The 13,048-nt window shown below is 37.3% G+C and overlaps 1 protein-coding gene and 1 non-coding gene across 3 annotated transcripts in view; one reads left to right on the top strand and one right to left on the bottom strand.

Moving 5' to 3' along the window:
- The window catches only part of Ptx1 (pituitary homeobox homolog Ptx1), a 343,282-nt gene that overhangs the window by 151,216 nt on the left and 179,018 nt on the right, over window positions 1-13,048 (top strand). The gene's annotated exons all lie outside the window — the stretch shown is intronic.
- TRNAY-AUA (transfer RNA tyrosine (anticodon AUA)) lies at window positions 3,466-3,538 on the bottom strand. Its single transcript has one exon. It is a non-coding gene; the product is annotated as a tRNA-Tyr (tRNA).

A 13,048-nucleotide genomic window follows, 5' to 3' on the forward strand; every position in this document is an offset into this window, starting at 1 on the left:
ACAATTAAGGAAGGTAGATGTGCTAATTAAAATCACAATATAAATTCGTTTTTATTGAACCTCAAAATAGCTTCCATTCTAAACTTAAAATGTTGATGCGAACAGATTATGTTAACACGTAAAATTCTCTTCACATTAAAATAGCACAGTTTTGTAATTATTTCTGCAACATATTATGCAACAAGAAGTAAACGGAACTTATGGACACATTACACTAAATAAAACTTAGTAATGATACGCAATAAAGTTATAATATAATATTTCACTGAGCTACATACACTGAAATAGAAAACCCGAACATACATTACGGCCTGGTCTAGATCGAAAAGGCATTGACTGTGCCGTATTTCGCTTTGTTGTGAAAAGTTGTGTAAATTGTGAAATGTTCGTTATCGGTTGTAATAACTGTAAATGGCTAAAATACAATAATTTGAATAATAATATGAGACAAGGAGACGTTTGTGGTACTATAAATATTGTAAGAAAAAGAGGTCAGAGTTAGCCTTCTTCCGAAAGATCCAGAAAGGTGAGTTTATAACATATAATATATACTTTATGAAAATAATATATAAACCTTTTGTATTTCATATTTCAATAGTGGAAGGAGGGTGTTAATTTTTTCAAAAGAATTCGATATCGAAAGTACAATAAATTTTATCGTCTGCTGGGGAAAGGGTCGATAGAAGCGATCCTGGTGGTTAGCAACTATCTATGGATGCATATTTCAACTGTCTATGTATGCATATTTAGTAAGTATTGAGCTTCGTGACTGTATATACTAGACTGTGGCATTACCTACGAAAAGGTTGGCTAGTAGAAGAGGATTTCCCTTGCCAACATCAGCAATTCTCAGTTATTCATTAAATAATTATGAGGAAACTAGAACAGGCACTTCAGTTCTATGGGCTATCTGTCTACATGCTGAACTCATAAATCTACTTTTCTTAAATACAATGGACTAACGTTAAAATATTCCGGAGTCGTTTGTCCGCACTCAACCTGGCGGAAGTTCCTTCGCGCTCCAAACACAATCTATTTTCCTATTACTTCAGATATAAAACACACACAAAATCGTTCTGACGCTCATGTTTGAAGAAGAGGTGCCTCCCTAAGCCTTCTCTCTGGACCGTTCGAACGAAGGGATGAAAATTACATTCTCGTTCTTTGACAAGATCACGATCGGGATTTGGTGCTTCAACTGCGGTCGAACGACAGAACGAGATGAGAATAACCACTTGTCGGACGTAGTCTTCCCCTCCCAGCCGCTCTCGAAGCTTCCTCCTTGCCTCATTCATGGCTATGCTAGGTTTCCAGGAATTTTTCAATTCTACTTCAACAGCTTGTAATATCGCGGAAGAGAAGTATCCAAATATAAAGAGAATTTTACGAAAGTGGGAGCGAGATGAAGCTCAGACACAATAATAAGGATCAGTCACCTGCAAGTCGCGGATTGCTTGGAGACAAACAGAAATAGAGCGTCGCAGCGAGCTTTCTGTTGTCAGTAGAATTAACAGCCTCCCCTCATTTATTGCGGCTAACCACACATAAATAAGCTGGGATAGATGTCTTGCTAAAGTGACATAAAGGTCTTTAAAATTATCTCAACTTAGATATCATTTTGTGAACTTTCTTCATTCCGTAGTAATATAACCAGGCTTCGAGACTTCGGACCCGATAGAGCAGTTCAGTGGGAAATCCGCATAACGGCGTACTGAGTATAGTGGTAAAGCGTACAGAGGGTGGGGGTACTGTAGAATGAATGCCAACAAATACGCAAAGGAAAACGCTCCGGATTTGAAGGTTCTGACAGATAATTATTTGGTTTTCATACAAACCTATTTTCAAACTGTGTCCGAAACTATTACACGGTTAGAAAAGTCAGAGCAAGAGATGCCGGAAGCCCTCAAATTAGTTGAGGAAATGACACAGAGAATTAATGAGACACAAAGTACACCGGTTACTGAACGTGTAAAACAGAAGTGGAAATCAATTTTACGTAAAAATAACGGATATGGAACATTGTGTAATTTAAACAGCAAATTAGTGGCCATAGAGTCACCCGAGAATAAAGGACTGTCCCTTAGAGACTGTATTGATGTTAGGTTTTTTCGTTTTGCTCGTATCACGTCATGCGATGTAGAGCGCAGCTTTTTACAATAAAAACTGTATTTGGCAGATAACGGAAAAAAAAAATTATGTTTGAGACACTGAAAATATATCTTGTAGTACATTGCAATTCGGTACTGTAACTGCACTTCCTAAAGACGATCAATAGGATAAATGGAGAAATTAAAATTGCTACATGTTTATTTCCACCATTAACACTGTGTATAATTAAACACAAATGCTTATAAAGGAAAGGAGAATAAATGCTTTTCATATTCTTTTGACATTGTCATTGTGTAATGTATATTTACTTCCAGAATGTACTTATGTGTGTGTTCCCCCATACTACCGTACTCTACTCTAAACAGCAACGTTATTACCTCAACATAACTCTACCTTTCACTACCTGCAGCGAGTCAACAACCTATAGTACATGCACAGTAAACTTATTGTATCGGGTCCAAAGTCTCGAAGCCTGAATATAACGCAAAACTTCCTACAGACAAAAAAATAATCAGCCATTCGAATCTACGTCACGTTATGTTATAAATCTGTTCTCATAACGTCATTCGAACAGTGGCCTCAGAAACGCAATCTGTTACGTCACAGTTGAAAATTTCGTAAGAGTAAATGTGAAAATGCGAATCAGTAAAAGTACATTTGACAAATACACTATGTACCACCCTGAACACAAAGTTGTGTAAAGTGAAACATTTGGCACGCCGTTTGAAGAACGCTTTTTTAAGATGTGATAAACGTAGTGTGACATAAACGAGTGGGGTGCGAAGAAGCTGTCTTCTACTAACGTTATATTTATAGTCACAGTCTCAAAAGAAACTTCTTTGCACTAATCCCATGTAACTTAGGCTGCCAACAGGGGACAAATCCCAGTATCTCTTACATCGCTACAACTAATACGTCTGTTAATAAATCTCCTACAAACTACTTAGAAACTTTTCATGCCACTTAAATTAATAAGACAAGCCCGCTGAAACGCAAACTTTTACACTACTAATTTTAAAAGTAGAACTACGTCATTATTGGAACAAATTTATTTAGAAGGGTTGATCATGCAGTTAAACTGCTAGAACGTCGAATTCGCCTACACACCGAAAGCAAGGAAGCAATATTGTGGTACATTTAAGGAGATAAACCAGTTAAAACTATCACTATACCATTGTTTTTAATAATTCAAAATAACCCCTAGGTCTGTTACCAACAACTGGAAGCATTTGAAATGTGGATATGGAGGCGAATGTAGCATGTGAAATGGACAAACAGAATAAGAAATGAAGCTGTGTTGGAAAGAATGGGTGAAGAAAGAATGATTCTGAATTAATATTTGAGGAAAAAAATTCGCTCCGGCGCCGGGGATCGAACCCGGGTCCTTGGTTCTATGTACCAAGCGCTCTGACCACTGAGCTACGCCGAATTCAATCATATGCAGTGCATATGTCTGTACAGATTACTGTGCACTTAACTGCGGAATCCCGGCCAAACAAGTCACTCAGTTGAGTGCGCTCCTAATTTAATGGCAGTTGACATTGGACATATACGTCAACAAATAAATGCCTAACTTGGAGTCAGGCCACAAAGGGAAACATTGAAGGAGGAAGGTTCGGTCCGGTGCTGTGGATTGAATTCGGCGTAGCTCAGTGGTCAGAGCGCTTGGTACGTAGAACCAAGGACCCGGGTTCGATCCCCGGTGCCGGAGCGAAATTTTCTCCTCAAATATTAATTGTCAATATTACAGATATTATTCTGTATGACAAATTACTTCATAAAAAATCTATAATGATTCTGAAACTGATAAGGAAGAGGAAAAGAAATTGGTTGGGTCACTGGTTGAGAAGAAACTGTTTATTGAAGGATGCACTCGAAGGAATGATGAGTGGGAGAAGAGTTCGGGGTACAAGAAGATATGAGATGATTGACGACATTAAGATATATGGATCGTATACGGAAACTAAGATAAAGGCAGAAAACAGGAAAGATTGGAGAATGCTGGGTTTGCAGTGAAAGACATTCCCTGGGATAGAACAGTTATCTATGTACCTGAACAGAAAACCAAGCGTAAACTATCATGATCAATATCTCCACCATCAACATATTTGCAACCGGATTTCGCTACCTATCGTAGCTCCCCAAGTGCATCACGATGCTGAGTAGGCACCGGTCCCATACACTGGCCGAAATTTCGTGAGAAAATTTCTTCCCCCATGAGGACTCGAACCAGCGCGCATTCCGCAATGCGAGTCCTATAATCTTTTCGCTGTAAGAAAAATCCTAATGTAAACAATAGCACGTGACTGAAGTGAGGCTTCATTGGCCGCTGTTTGGCGCCATAGATTCTCAATACGTGTCCCCGCCTACTGTTGTACATTCTGTTTCATGCTAAACATTTCCCGTTACTCGTCAAGTAGACGTAACCTCACTACTATGCATTCGTCTGCTTAGGAAACATTTACTTTATAATTACTGCAATTAAATTATTTTTAAGTCTTATGTCTTCACATTGGACAGTTGACGGTGCAGAAGCTATACTTCAGTACCACGTGCTTACGTGAACAACTAGGAGCTCAAGTGACGCCAGCTTGTTACAAGAACAGACTACCTCGGTATTACTGTTGGTATTCATCCGCGTTCATAGTGCATAACAAAATATAAAAGTAGCTTTTCTTTTACATATCGTTTTACATATGAGTGAAGTTATATGTTTCATCGTAGTTAAGAACTAGAATTCAATTTTTTACTTTCAAATAATACAAGATTATGGTTTCCAAATACGAACTATAATTTCCTGTGTCATGTGAGTGTTTCGTCTGGGAGCCAATCACGGGTATGACAGCCACATGCTAGTGTTTACATTAGGATTTTTCTTACAGCGAAAACAATATAGACTAGACAGGATGCCTTAGACCACGACGCCACAGCGCGGAACATTACAAAAGATACAAATAAGAATAATGTATGTATGTAGGCCTATGTATGTATGTATGTATGTATGTATGTATGTATGTATGTAGGTATGTAATAATTTTAACATTCAACAATTAACAACATAATCAAGAAAGCATTAACATCTTCTGGTATCCCTGCTATTTTAGAACCCACTGAGATTAATCTCACGGATGGAAAGCGTCCTGATGGATTAACCTTGGTCTCGTGGAGGAGAGGAAAATCGCTAATGTGGGATACGGCATGCGTGGATACCTTAGCTCCATTGCACTTGCGGTAAACTTCTAAAATCGCAAGCTCTGCAGCAGAATCTGCCGTACGCAGTAAACGTCGTAAATACGTCCATCTAGTTGACAATCACATCTTCATCGTCTTTGCTGTTGAAACAATAGCTCCTGGTGTAAAGAGGCAAAAGACCTAGTTTCCGAAATTGGCAGAAGTTTGGTGACTGATACTAGAGACCCTCACTGCACCAATTATCTACGGCAACGAATAGCAATAGCCATCCAACGTGGGAACGCACCCAGCATTTTGGGAACATTTCCAGACGTCACTTGTCTGAACGATTTTTTTTAAATATCTAATGTGATTGCAGTTTTCTTTTCCTAATTTTTATGTTCTTTAAATAATGATATAGTTTTGTAGACTATGTCACTAATATAATGAAATTATTTGAACATGCGTATGATAGTAGGTAGTTCAAAGTGTGACAACCATGTATAAGTCAAAGGAAATATCTGCACACGCTGTATTTTTTTTTTTGATAATTTATAATAGGGGCAAATCGCAATATAGCGAACGTAGAAGCTCCGCCCACGACCTCTTCCACTTTTCCCCTACTAGCTCACCAGACACTCTACGTGATAGGCGAGTGTTGTGTCGAATGCACATTTCATGTGGGTGGGGATAACTTCCCCTACTGGCGTTCGCTATATTGCGATTTATACTATAATAGCTATTTATTTATTTAATCTGGCAGAGCTAAGGCCAGTAGGACTTCTCTTTCTCCCAGCCAGACTCTAATTGTAATTGAATACAATTGGTTACATAGTTATTACATTAATATATTTTTTTTTTATTTTATTGGATTATTTTACGACGCTGTATCAACATCTAGGTTATTTAGCGTCTGAATGATATGAAGGTGATAATGCCGGTGAAATGAGTCCGGGGTCCAGCACCGAAAGTTACCCAGCATTTGCTCGTATTGGGTTGAGGGAAAACCCAGGAAAAAACCTCAACCAGGTAACTTGCCCCGACCGGGATTCGAACCCGGGCCACCTGGTTTCGCAGCCAGACGCGCTGACCGTTACTCCACAGGTGTGGACTACATTAATATCTAGACAATAAAACAACATGAAAGTAAATAATGAAAGTTGGATATGTAATGTTAGTGAGACAATAATAAACATTGGTAAGAAATAGTAGTAATAATAATAATAACAATACTAATAATAATAATAATAATAATAATAATAATAATACTAATAATAATAATAATAATAATAATAATAATAATAATAATAATGAGATAATTTAAATATTTATTCTGTGATATGTATGCATGTATGTTCATTGTGTGTAGATATTTATGCATGTGTGTCTACTCAAAACATTTTTAATCAAGGAAATTATTTTACACAGGAAGTCAGTCATCAATAAACATGATTCGTACACAGTACCGAATCTTACGATAGTTTCTGTTGATTAGGCATAAGGATCGAATGTTTCATGTAATGTAATTGATACTTTATAAACAATACAAAGTTCTGAGTAAAGAAATCGATTCGTTGAGTTTATTGTTCCTTTCTCGTTAATAAGATTAGAAGAGAGTTTCTACGTTTTGACGAGTCACATTGGAAAACACGTGGTTTCAAGTGTTCTCAGGCCTACGCAAGTTAACAACACTTGAGAGAGTGATTTCCCAACTTGTCTTGGACCAGATAAAATTTTTATCATCAATTAAGATACGCGTGTGCTATCAGTTATTTTCAACGTCTGCAACAAGAACGCTGTCGTAATTCATCGCTTAAATTCTTCAATAATTACCTATTATTTACAAAGTTAGGTACGAAACGTGTAACTTGTTGGAAATGTCTGTATTTTAGGAATTCATATAAGGAAATGTCCGGTTCTGAAGAGCTGTTCACTAGAACCGAAGTAACAGGGCCTATAGGCCTACAAATATTGCATCATATCAATTACTGAGTTGGTGCAAAAGTTAGTAGCTTTTTTTCGCTTTGACGATAGTTTTTATTTGAGGTGAACAGAAGATAGAAATTGGTGAGTAATATATTCTCCTGTTACATCAGCTTATTGTCTATGCGGATGACGTGAATATGTCGGAGAAAATCCACAAACGATTAGGGAAAACGTCAAATTTCTACTTGAAGAAAGTAAAGAGATAGGGTTGGAAGTAAATCCCGAAAAGACTAAGTATATGATTATGTCTCGTGATCAGAATATTGTACGAAATGGAACTATAAAAGTTGGAGATTTATACAGATGCCTTAAACTAGGAAGCTGCCTGGAGAGGGGAAGTAGTAGAGCTAACGGACAGGGGCCCACCTAGGCTTCGATACCCAGGTATAGTCATATTATCTGAAAAGTTGACCTCTTGACAATGTATTCAAGATATACCCTCCCTATGCAGCCTTCTCAACTGTTATTACAACTGAGCTGTACCGTTCTAGTCCACAGTGCACAGCAGTAGGCGGACAGTGGTAGGGGAGAAGTGCTCTATGCGCCTGCGCGAACGAGACAGCTTGCTAGTTTGAGACATCTGTACTTCGAAGAAGTGGAAAAATTCAAATATCTTGGAGCAACAGTAGCAAATATAAATGACACTCGGGAGGAAATTAAACGCAGAATAAATATGGGAAATGCCTGTTATTATTCGGTTGAGGAGCTTTTGTCATCTAGTCTGCTTTCAAAAAATCTGAAAGTTAGAATTTATAAAACAGTTATATTACCGGTTGTTCTGTATGGCTGTGAAAATTGGACTCTCACTTTGAGAGAGGAACAGCGATTGAGGGTTTCTGAGAATAAGGTTCTTAGGAAAATATTTGGGGCTAAGAGGGATGAAGTTACAGGAGAATGGAGAAAGTTACACAACGCAGAGCTGCACGCATTGTATTCTTCACCTGACATAATTAGGAACATAAAATCCAGACGTTTGAGATGGGCAGGGTATGTAGCACGTATGGACGAATCCAGAAATGCGTATAGAGTGTTAGTTGGGAGGCCAGAGGGGAAAAGACCTTTGGGGAGACCGAGACGTAGATGGGAAGGTAATATTAAAATGGATTTGAGGGAGGTGGGATATGATGATAGAGAATGGATTAATCTTGCTCAGGATAGGGACCAATGGTGGGCTTATGTGAGGGCGGCAATGAACCTCCGGGTTCCTTAAAAGCCAATAAGTAAGTACGTAAGTAAGTAAGTAATATATTCTCCTACATTATCAATAACTCTTTGCCAACGCTGCGCTAGGTTTTCGATTCAGAGTCTGTTGGTTTGGAGTTAAATAAGTCCTCAATGTTCTCCCGTGAATCCGTTACAATATCCTGCTTCCGTAACATTCCAAGCAATAAAAAGGGCAACATTTCTCTTGCGAATGCAGACATAGTCAGTTCCCTATTACAAGTCCTATTTTTTTTTCTACCGAGTTAGAGGGAGATTTGAATGTTGAAATGGATGATAGGAAAATTAGTACGGTACAGTGGGAACTCTAAGTTCCACAGAAATCAAGTTCCACATCCTATAGTTCGACTGCTTACGTAGGAGAATTAGACACGCCCCTATAATAATAATAATAATAATAATAATAATAATAATAATAATAGTTTTTATTTTTTCCCTGGTAGAGTTAAGGCCATCAGGCCTTCTCTTCCACTCAACCAGGATCAAATCACATACAGAAAAATACAAACCGGTATACGAATATTAACTTAAAAATAATAATAAACATAATTAAATAAAAGAGAGAGATTGAATACATATACACAATCAGTATTAACTTTAAAATATCAATAATAAAAAAATACACAAAAAAAAAGAGTCTGAATACATAATAAAAACAGGAAAATACATTCTAGTATACAGTATTAACTAAAAAAGAAACATATATATAATTAATACATATGAATATAATCTCACAACTAAAGGAATAGTGGAATTAGTATGATCAGCACAGTACCTGTTACATTGAGACAATGACAATTACCTAGATATAAGTGTTAATGGAAAAATAAAGTAATGACTGTGTAAAATAATAATAATAATAATAATAATAATAATAATATTAATATTAATAATAATAAATAAAAATTATACCTAAAAAATAATTCTTTGCATTTAAAATATTTCTAAACAACCTAATTTTAAACAACTGAGGACTAAGACTACCCCTGATTTCGAGCGGTAGTGAATTCCATGAGCGGGCCATGGCTATTGAGAAAGAATTTGAGTACAGAGATGTCTGCTGACGTGATATTGATAGCAACAGATTGTGCTGTGAACGTGTATTACGATTATGATGTGAAGCTAGGAGAGTAAACCGAGAGGCAAGGCAGTTGGGTGTGGAATCATGTATAATTCGATATAGCAGGCAAAGAGAATGTACTAAACGTCGATCTTGCAAGCGGAGCCAGGAGAGTCGTAGAAAATATTCCGATATATGATCATGTCGGCGGATATTGAAAATAAATCGGACTCAGACATTATGTACACGGGCACTAAGAAAAGGGTTTTGCCATTTCAATGAGAATTGGTTGTGTCTTGTAGTGATACTTTTGTTAAAGGAAAACAGAATATTTTATTGATTAGGACATCCATATTGATCACTGATTTTAAATTAATGAACTCTTCTTTTTCTATTTAAGAATTGTGCCGTTTGTAAAACGGAACTGTCGAAACCCACTGTGGTACTATAGTCGCGACGCTGTTATTCCCGGCGTGACTCCTCCTCTTTGCTTCCACCTTAGGAAGTGAAGGCTCTATAAAGTCTAGGTAGGTAGTATCTTTCGCCATTTTTGTTCTTTCGTTGCCGAGCTACCATACGAGGAATCTATTTGCCACACCGTTAAACATTATCATGTCGTAGCTCCTATGATAATAAATCAAACGCACTGTAATTCGGCAAATAATTGAGAGGCAAATAACGTCTTCATGTGCTTTCTGCGAATGCCAATGAAAGAGCCAAAATGGCGGGCGATTATATTAAGTATTTATCGAGCCTTAAGAAATGAATGAGGTTTTCATCAGCGAATCACAAGACGCACACGTTTAAATGTAGCCGACCTGCAACGCGATTGGCTGCCGGAAATTAGAGCGACGGGACTATAGAAGCGCATACACAAGTCTCGGGGCGGGCAGGAAATGCAAGTACAGTACTGTATTCGTTGATGGATAACCAATAAGAATTTGTATTCATTTCATTGCCTACCCTTATTGGACTGAACTTTCAATTCTGTTTTGTCGAACTTAGGAGAGTCCACTGTATTAAATTATCTTCTGTGCATAGATTTTCATGGGGCTCCTATGCTCGTATGGTCACTGGGCAACTGCGTTAAGACGGCACTGCCCAAGTTAAGGCTGGTTCACAATAAACTGGGAACGAGAACCAGAATGAAAACCAGAAGCAGAGGACGTGAATATGAAAATTTTTGATTCACAATAAACCGAGAACATAGGCGACTATGCATATCGATATGTATGTCAATAACGGTATGTAAAGTCGATATTACGCATTCTGATGTCATTTGTGTACAATTGACCAATGACGTTCTCCCATGAGTACAAGGCAGCCAACATAAACACAGGTTAACCAACTTCTAAATTTCAACTGAAACATTTCATTAGGTACGGTACTATAAATATGCCCATGCATCTTTATTATCACAACATATTTTAAGTCTACCATAACGTAAAATAATTAGAGAAGAAACATTTGTAATAGAACAAAAATGAACACAACAGTAGTTATTGAATTGAAGCATGAATATGTAGTGTGTAATACAACCAATACAGCAATAAAATATGATTCACTTACGATCGGTGTTCAAAGATGCAGCTATTGAAAGCCACGTATTCTCCTTCATTTTCTCATCTTTATACGAGGCGCACCGCTTATCGTAAAGGTGAGGATTTTCCTGAACACTCAATATTTGTAATAGAACAAAAATGAACACAACAGCAGTTATTGAATTGAAGCATGAATATGTAGTGTGTAATACAACCAATACAGCAATAAAATATGATTCACTTACGATCGGTGTTCAAAGATGCAGCTATTGAAAGCCACGTATTCTCCTTCATTTTCTCATCTTTATACGAGGCGCACCGCTTATCGTAAAGGTGAGGATTTTCCTCAACACTCAATATTAAAATCTCGTCAAATAAAATTTGGTCCATGATGCACAGCACATAACAAAATAATGCATAGGTTATGTCACGGTCTTCTTGCTACAAAATATACACGACAAAATAGCTTTTATATGGCAATATAATGAATCTAGTGGGCTGTGATCGGAAACGTAAACGCCAAAGTTGAAACTTGGCCAACTCTCCGTTCCCGATCCCGGGCTCCGGCAAGTTTTTCGTTAATTGTGAATGCTCACATTTAAATGTACACATTTTAACAATTTTACCGTTTTCGTTTTCGTTCCGATTCTCGTTTCCGGTTTATTGTAAACCAGCCTTTAGTCTTGAAGCTAGAATGAAATATAAGTGGCGATAACGGTTTATTTGTTCATTTAAATAATTTTTACTGATTGTACGAGCAGGATGACTTAGATCTTATATGGGTAACTAGACTAAACTTCGGTGGGTTTTCCGTCACCATAAAATAATTGTGGCCGACCGTGTTTACGTAGCGACAGGAGGTTTTAATCTTGACACCTAACAGTAGTAGCAAGCATGTGTTATCATCAGACACGCATATGAAGTTTATCAAGGCCTCTGATGTTACCGCCCCATCAATCTTAACTCGTCTGAGTTGCTTGACAGGCGGTCCCTTTCTGTGTTGGTTCCTCACTTCCCCCCGCGACCAGATATTAAACACCAATCAGTTTCCAAGACAGATAAGGACGTGGTAGAAAAAAGTACAGATGCGGAGGGATCAGCGCCTCTTTGTTGAGATTATGAGAACTGTAGTGGCCAAACAATCCTTGTACTACTCTTTCTTCTTTGTGACATTCCAGCATTCCATTATCTTCACTATCATTCCGCCTCATTTCTTCATCATTAATCTCTTATTGACAACATTAAGAGAAATGATTCGTACGCGGAGATCAAGAGCAGCAGAAAACAGGAAAGATTGGAGAATGCTAGGTTTGCAGTGAAAGACATACACTTAGGAAGAAAACAATACATGAACCTCTTTATTTTTATATTTATATAATTCTCGAAATTTTCAAGTAACGTCTGGACCTCCATGATAACGAGATGATATTTGGCGAGGCGAGGCCGAGGATTCGCCATAGATTACCTGACATTTGCCTTACAGTTGAGGAAAACTTCGGAAAAAAAACAACAACCAGCCATGCTTCCAAATTTATTATTAGGCCTATTACTAACCGTACCCGTGCGCTCCGCTGCACCTGTTAGAAATAAATATAAAGTAATTTCATAATTAAAATAGGACGTTTGATCCAGGGAACATTCGTGTCTGATAGAAGGATAAATCGTTTAATATGTTACTTAATTTAAATTGTATTTAAATAATTAAAATGCGGTCATTTTGGTCCAGAGAGCAATCATTTGGTGCAATGACAATTCCTTTAACATGTTTCTTAATTGTTATTGCATGCAACCATAGTTTAATGAAGATTGACATATAATTTAGTTTCAATGTGTATACTTTATATTACTTGCTATATGTTTCAGAAGTTACTGTAATAGCCTAACATTATAGAATTATGTCCATCTAGAGAAACTACACTTTCCAATGTGAAATAATAATTAAACAATTAATTAGCTTCCG

The sequence above is a fragment of the Periplaneta americana genome, chromosome 12, assembly GCF_040183065.1.
Source record: "Periplaneta americana isolate PAMFEO1 chromosome 12, P.americana_PAMFEO1_priV1, whole genome shotgun sequence".
NCBI classification, from domain to species: domain Eukaryota; kingdom Metazoa; phylum Arthropoda; class Insecta; order Blattodea; family Blattidae; genus Periplaneta; species Periplaneta americana.